Consider the following 7,627-nt stretch of genomic DNA (forward strand, 5'->3'; position numbering starts at 1 on the left):
TCATTTTAACAGTACTGCTATTCTAACCTCTAATTATAACGTCAAAAAGTACCGAACAGACTATTTATTACGAAGTAATGAATGTTAGTGAGAGTGGAGATAGCAAATAAGGTACCTACTAAATAATTCTAATCAATAAAAATGTCAACTATACAGACAATTCTGCTCAATTGATGATTGCATTTGTCTATTATAACTTTTTTCTTTCGATCTATTATTATTCGATCATATATTGTTTGACATTATGTCATAAATATCTTTTTTCATTACTAAAAATAATCTAAAACAGAATAAAACTAAACAGCATCTGCAGAAGTAATCATATCGGCATATGATATAATTACCTTTTACCTTCGCTCACGTAGGTACGTGTATAATCGCCGTTCTCACAACGCGAACAAAACAAAAAATTAAAAAAAATCATCTCCGTCTGGAAAGAATCTTTGTCACCGCCAAAATGCACCCCATGACGAAGCTCAATCATAAATAGTCGACTAGGTAGCAACTTTTTCGTCGTTCTCTTTGTTCCGAAACAGCCGACGACGGGCCATGCGAACGCCACCACTGTTATTATAATAACTATAGTGTTACAGTGCACATGTCTGCGCACCGCGATAGCGCTGTTGGTAAGAGAGAGAGGTTCATTGTTTGATCTTGCATTCAAATCTCTGTCTATTTTTGTCCTGCGACTGGCAAACATGAAATGGGGGAATGGGGAAACTGGCAATACGTAGAACCAGTAAAGCTTCTATCATCCTTCACTGCAAGTGCTGTGATAGCCTCATTGGTAAAGGCGACTGAAAATTTACGATAGCAGGATTGGAGGTTCAAATCCCGTCCATGTTTGTAAGTTTTATAATGAATTCGAATTTTTTTTATGTGACCTGTTATTTTCTAAAAATAGAATAACACATTTAAAATAATTACCCAAAAATGAGTAAAAAAAGTTAGTTTTTACCCTAATTTTGCTTTCGAAATGTTATCAATAACTCTTTAATATCAAAATTTGTTATTGAAATATTTCCCAAATTCACTGTTATTAAGTTGTTATTGCCACTAACAATACATGTTATTAAATTGATTTTTCAGGAACGAATTTTTGTTATGTGACTTGTTATTTTGCCGCTTATGACAGCCAAGTTTATAACTCAATATGTTATGTTAATAACATGAAAATTACTAATTCCGTTATGCAGTTATTTTGCCAAAATAACGCATTTTGTTATGCTGTTGTTTTTCTCTTCTGCTCGGGCAATACCATTTCAATAATGGAACATGTGTTCAGTAATAAGGATTCTAGTACCGTGATTTCGGGTGAAATTGATCACTTTTCAGAGTTTATGGTTTGTAATTTTTGAATTGTTATCGATATGGTCAAACTCAATGCTTTAAAACAAGTACTACCACGGGTTTCATCAGTTAACGAGGTTGAAATTTTAACTGCAAATCATTTTATTGCAATAAATATCATTTAAAATAAAAAATCGGAAATGTTAGTTTCGGGGTGAAATTGATCAGTCAGTGAAATGTCTTTGTAAGTGCTGAACATAAATTTTCCATCTGAATTAACCACCCCAGAATGCGAAAAGCTTTGTAAAACTTACACAAGTTGAGTAAATTCCTAATTATTTAAGTTTAAAGTTTAATAAATCTAAAGAAAACGCCTAAAAGTATGCAATTTTTATACCAAACGAGTCATTACTTAGCAAAAGTACAATTTCATGCAAAAATATCAATATTTATAGAGCTTTTGATGACGAAATCAGGGTTAGCGAATACTTGGCAGCTATAAGCACTCATTCGAATATTTATACCATGTGCTAAACAGCTATGGTAACAAAAGTTTGAAAGTGTCTTTGAAATTCGCCAAACACGCAGTTTCGGAAAATATTAAATTTAATACAGAAATATTTGACTAATTAGCTGTAAAACATGTAAAATGATCATTCAATAATCCTTTAGCCAGATGATGGTTATTTTCTACAAATTGTTTTAAATCCAAAGCTTTATTTTTGACAAATAAAAATTGTCCTCACGTCGATCAATTTCACCCCACTGATCAATTTCACCCGAAATCACGGTATCTTCCTTGCATACCAGCACTTACCAGTCTTTGAAGAGTTAGTACATACATGGATCCCTAACCCGATTTGATGTTCTTTGCATCAAGTTTTATTCAGAGACCGTAAGCCACCACGATACCAGTGACAAGGACTACGAAGAAGTCCGTGTAAAACGAACGCACTACTTTGGTGTCACAAGCATTCAAGCTTGGCGAGAAGCTAACTTGTGCTGGCTGCCGTTATCTCACATTCCACATCTAGAGAGAATCTGTCGGCTACAGTCGGTTTCGATTCGTGTGCATTTCCCAAAGTCAATCTGTGTCTTCTCATTCGGTAATTGATGTTTCCTAAGGTATATTTAAGATGTTCAGTTTTATTTTCTTTCCGTTCTTCTTGGAGGTCATCATTTTTTGCCGCAACTCCAAAAGTCATTTGTGTGACTCGATGGCAAGACGTTCGGCCGTGCCGCCGGCCGCCCCGAACCATCGAGGAGGAAGGAAATATCGGCGAAAGGGAGAAAAACTAATAATAAATTAAGTGGATCAGAATGGTTGTTTTATTCGTTTCCAAAAGGTTTCGTTTTTGTTAATGGAAAGGCATTTCGCCTCTTTTTTTTCTCTGCTCTTCTTGTCCTTCACCAAAGTCCAGTTGCACGCATTTCTCAAGTGAGCTCAAACCCACTTAGGGGTCGTAAAGCGGACACAAGTTGTGAGTCATCATTCAATAAAGTGCAGCCGCCGGCCGAGAGCCACCTCTTGAGACCGAAGTCCAAGAGAATCCCAGGAGGAGATAGGGCGCTTGTTTGTTCTTGCTCGGCTTATCGTATTATTGATTGCACCTTTCGTTTCAGTTCATTTCATCGGGTTTCTTGTTGATCCATCATCGATGTCTTGCTCTATCTCTCGGCTCGACGCAGCAAATGCTGTTCTCTGGTTATTGCCTGAGAAGAAGGCTCGCTGAGCGAAGCGGATGCAGAACGCCGGGTGGCCACATCGCTACCCTAAGAGGCAACTGTCAAGAAGGGATGTAGATAAGCGCCACTTTATTTGTAAAATTGGTTGCCCGATCTGGAATGTCACGGCAATGGATTCCAAATGAGCGCAGATGATGGATTGTCTCTGTCACCTAGAAGCTGTCGGTTCCCATGTAAATGATTATACAAAATGAGTTGAAATTGATATTACTGGAATGTGGGTTGATGTTAATCGTAAAGATGAGATTATCCATTTCGTTCGCTTTTTCTCATGGCTCGGGCTTAGTCCGGAGTTTTAGCAAAACACTTCTCTGGCGATTCTTCGACTTGTCATGCAATGTTACGCAGTAAAAAAAAGTCCTTGTGATGAAATACAGAGTAAGTTAGGCTGATACAAATTTAATTTTGACTTTTTGTCTCTCTCCCCCCCCCCCCCCCCCCCTTCAAAAATTTTTGGCTGGATATTGCATTTTGAGGGGGCAGATAAAAAAATATTTATCAAAATATCGGGCTTTTGTAAAAATTCTTTAACAAATTCGATGAGTTTTTAATATTTTTCAGATTAAATGCTTTATTATTTTTATCCCCCCCCCCCCCCCTCGACCCATCAAAGAGTGGTGGGACAAAAAGTGAAATAAATATTTGTAACCGCCTTATTGCACAAAAAAATGCTGGATTTAGTGAAGACTAGTATTGTAAACTTTAGTTATCATTTAGTAAAATTGGTGGGTTTGTGCTACAAGAAGGTGAATCGACAACCTGCAAGAGCATCCAGCATAGCTCGTCCTCACAAGTTCTAACCTCATGCTTCCACGGGTCGGTCGATCGCCCGCTAAGAGTAGTATACCTAGCTGGTAGTGCAGCCTGGGCACTGTTGTTCTTTCGACCTCAGCTGGATTGAAAAGGTCCCAAGCATGGAGTGCGGCTCAAACAGCGTCTATTTTGGCATCCAGCGACTGAGCATGAAATGCTCACTAGCATCGCGATGTAGGTAATGCGACTTCGATCAGATGGCATGCTGAATTTTTCAATAAAACGAAAGAAGTAAAAAGAGCGAAGAAAGAATAATAAACGAACGACACTTTCAGTAAGCGGCTCGACAACGAGTCGATAGTCCTTGTCACTAGAAGCACGATATGTATATGAAATTGCAGGGCTTTGTGAGTCCTTTGGATCGTTAACTGTAGATGCTTGGAGTGAGCGTAGGTCAAATTCAGGAAGTGTCTAGATGGTGGCGCAGATCTGTAGAACGTGAATTCAGGGCAGTGAACCCATTGCTAACGTTTCGGTTGGTTCGTAACGATTATTTGGAAATCGGTTAGCGAAAGAATCTCTGTGTTGAAGATACGGGGCAAATTCTTCATCTACAGCTTGATCAACATCTATACGCCGTCAAACGATAAACCCGATGATAAGAAGGACGCGTTCTACGCATGTCTCGATAGAACGTACAGAGAGTGAACATTGTTATCAGCGACGCCAATATGATCAAGTTGGTAGAAAGGACTTCTTCCGGCACTTAGGCCTTAGTCTGACCGATAAGGCAAGTATGTGGAGAACGTTCAACAACTAAAGGTGTTTATCAATAGGTGTTTTTTTTTTTTTCTTCTAAATCATAGGTCGAAAATCTGCTCAACAGACACCCGAACAGGAAGGTCAGGATAGTGTGGGGTTCATACCGTCTTCTACAACAAAAGTAATAGCCAGGACTACTCTCTCCTCGACCCACTAAACAACATAGGGTATATGGATCATTCCTTGGCCTAATTTGTAAACCGCTTTGACAATTTTGACCATAACTCATGAATTAATAGCACTAGAAATAATATGTTGACGCTATTACGCACTCTAGGCAATGCATGTTTGACCAATTGGAAGTAAACTAACGTAAATATTCAAAAATTTACTTAACTAAGTTGAAAAGATTCGATGTGATGGTATGCAACGTTGGTCTATGGTACAAAAATTGGCCTATTAGTGGATACAACGTTGGCCTATTGCTTTCCATACACTAGAACCACTTATTATCTCATTTTTTCAATATTTCTGCTGAGGTATTATCTCTGTTTGTTTACCAATCATACTTTCAAATTACATTTTCAGAGACAAATTTTCAAAAAACTATAAATAAATCACTTAAACTAAAGTTCTTTCTTTTTTAGTAACGAAAACAAGGCAACCCGATTATTGTGTTATATTTTTTCAGTCACCGCAAACAAAATCTATCTTTCTGTTCGTTCTTTCTGGTTCTTACGCAAGCAATGTTGTTGCCGTCACTTTATCGGTGTTTTTGACGTCACTTTACTGATGGGCCAAGATTTGGGTACATAGTGAAAAAACTAGGGGTGGGTAATGTCTGAGACATAACCGCAATGTTGACGTAGGACAAAGGCTGGAATGAAGTTCTGATTTTTATATATTAAAATGGGCCCTTTCATTTGAGGTCTTACATCAGCTGATTTTTCGGGTCATTGTTGTCCGACCTTCGTAAATAAATGCCTAACGGATTTATCACATAAAAGGCCTATACAATGTATACTGGCAAAATTAAAATCGGCGGAGTGATGTGTTGATTAAAGTTGTTATATCGTCGGTTTCCTGCAATAGGGGCACAACTCAAAATTTGTCATGACAAATGATGAAAAACTATGCAAACTTTCATCTCACAAAGACTCGTTCCGAAATTCGTTAAGAAACTCGAGATTTTTGCATTTTCACCAATTTTCCGCAATAAAGGCACAACTCAAAATCAGTCAACTTTTTCAATAGTCGTTGAAAAATAGTAATCCAAAATTCATGAAACCGATAGTCCTTCAGTCCCCCTCCATGATACAACAGTCGAAATTCGTTTACCTTTGTAGAATAATGAGATAAATAAGTGAGCTTGTAGGAGGTGCTTCAAGGTTGCCAATTTTAAAACGTTCATTCTAAAAAATCACATTTTTTGAGTTGTGCCCCTATTGCAGGAAACCGACGATATGGTTCATTTCACTGAACGCATTCATAAGATGTTAATTAGTTAAATCTTCCGTAACTCGCGTGGTTGGTCATCACTTGGGGGTTGAGCATTATTTCATTTTGAAGATAAATGTTCAACCATTGTTTGAAAGAATTTTCGTCGAAAGGATAAAATGATTATAATATTGAAAGGCGTTAAGCCATAGCTTCCCAAACATCATATTGCGATCGTGGATTAGAATAATGACCAGTTTCACTATTGCTGGCAACGATGCTCTGTCTTTTGCTTTTTGGTTGCACTACATCTCGATCGATGTTGGAAATTATCGAATTAACTCTTGAGGATTCATTTTCGATGGTCCTGAAAAGAACTGGTTTGAATAATGGACGATTATGATGCATTCACCATGCCACGTAATGCGTGTTGGTTTTCTCTGCGGAGAATGCTGGACGCCGTCGAAAATTGGCCCACCGCTCCGCTGCCATGGATGCGATTCCTGGTGCTATCATTAGCACGATAGCCGAGAGTAGTCGCTGAGTTGGTGTGCTGCTGCCTTGCTGGAGGTGACATCCACCTCCAACCTTCTTGACTGAACCAACGAAAATGTTGAAAGAAAACAGAGATGCTTTTATACCCCTAGATTAGCAGATGAAGCTCCTCCCATTTGGTTGGCTTTGCAGTTTATTCCGTTTGCATGACCCGTCCCTCATGCTCCAGACGCTTCAAACGATTAATCAACCAAGAAATGAGAAAATTTTCATTGAACGGCTGAAGTAACCAAAATATTGAATAGTTGCACCACACTTTTCTTGTTCGATGGAATGAAATTATCCAATTCACAACTCTTGAGGAATAATTTTTGGTGGTCCTGTAAAGGACCGTTTGATTAATTGACGATTTTAGGAAGGAAGTGGCATGAATTCACCATGCCACGCAAGGCGTGTTGGTTTTCTCAGTGCTGAATGATGGACGCCACCTGAAACTGCCCCGCCGCTTGCTGCCGTGGATGAGATTAATGACCGGCTTCACTCTTGCTGGCAACGAAGTACACCTTTCTCGATCGAGGGTGGAAATTTCTCCAATTAACTCTTAAGGAATCATTTTCGATGGTCCTGAAAAGGACCGTTTGAATAATGGACGAATTTGATGGATTCATCATGCCACGCAATGCGTGTTGGATTCCTCCGCGCTTAATACTAGGCGTCGTCGAAAACTGGCCCGCCGCTTGCTGCCGTGGATGAGATTCCTGGTGCTATCAGCCGAGAGTCATCGCAGTCGATATGCGGCTGCTTGCTGGCGATGACATCCTACCTCCTTGGCCGATCCAACGAAAATGAAGACAGAAAACAGAGGGCACAGCTTTTATACTCCTAGATTAGCATATGAAGCTCCTCCCATTCGGCTGGCTTTCCAGTTAATTTCGTTTGCATGACCCGCCCCTCATGCTCCAGACGCATCAAACGATTAATCAACCGAGAAATGAGAAAATTTCCATTGAACGGATAATGTAACCAAAATATTAGATGATTTAGATCATTTTAATTTGAAAAATGTTAGAATTGAAAAACTTTTCACACAAAATGGTCCGGATATGATAATGCGAAACCAAAGTCCACTGCCGGTCAAACTCAT

This window comes from Aedes albopictus, chromosome 2 (genome assembly GCF_035046485.1).
Source record: "Aedes albopictus strain Foshan chromosome 2, AalbF5, whole genome shotgun sequence".
Taxonomy (NCBI): Eukaryota; Metazoa; Arthropoda; class Insecta; order Diptera; family Culicidae; genus Aedes; species Aedes albopictus.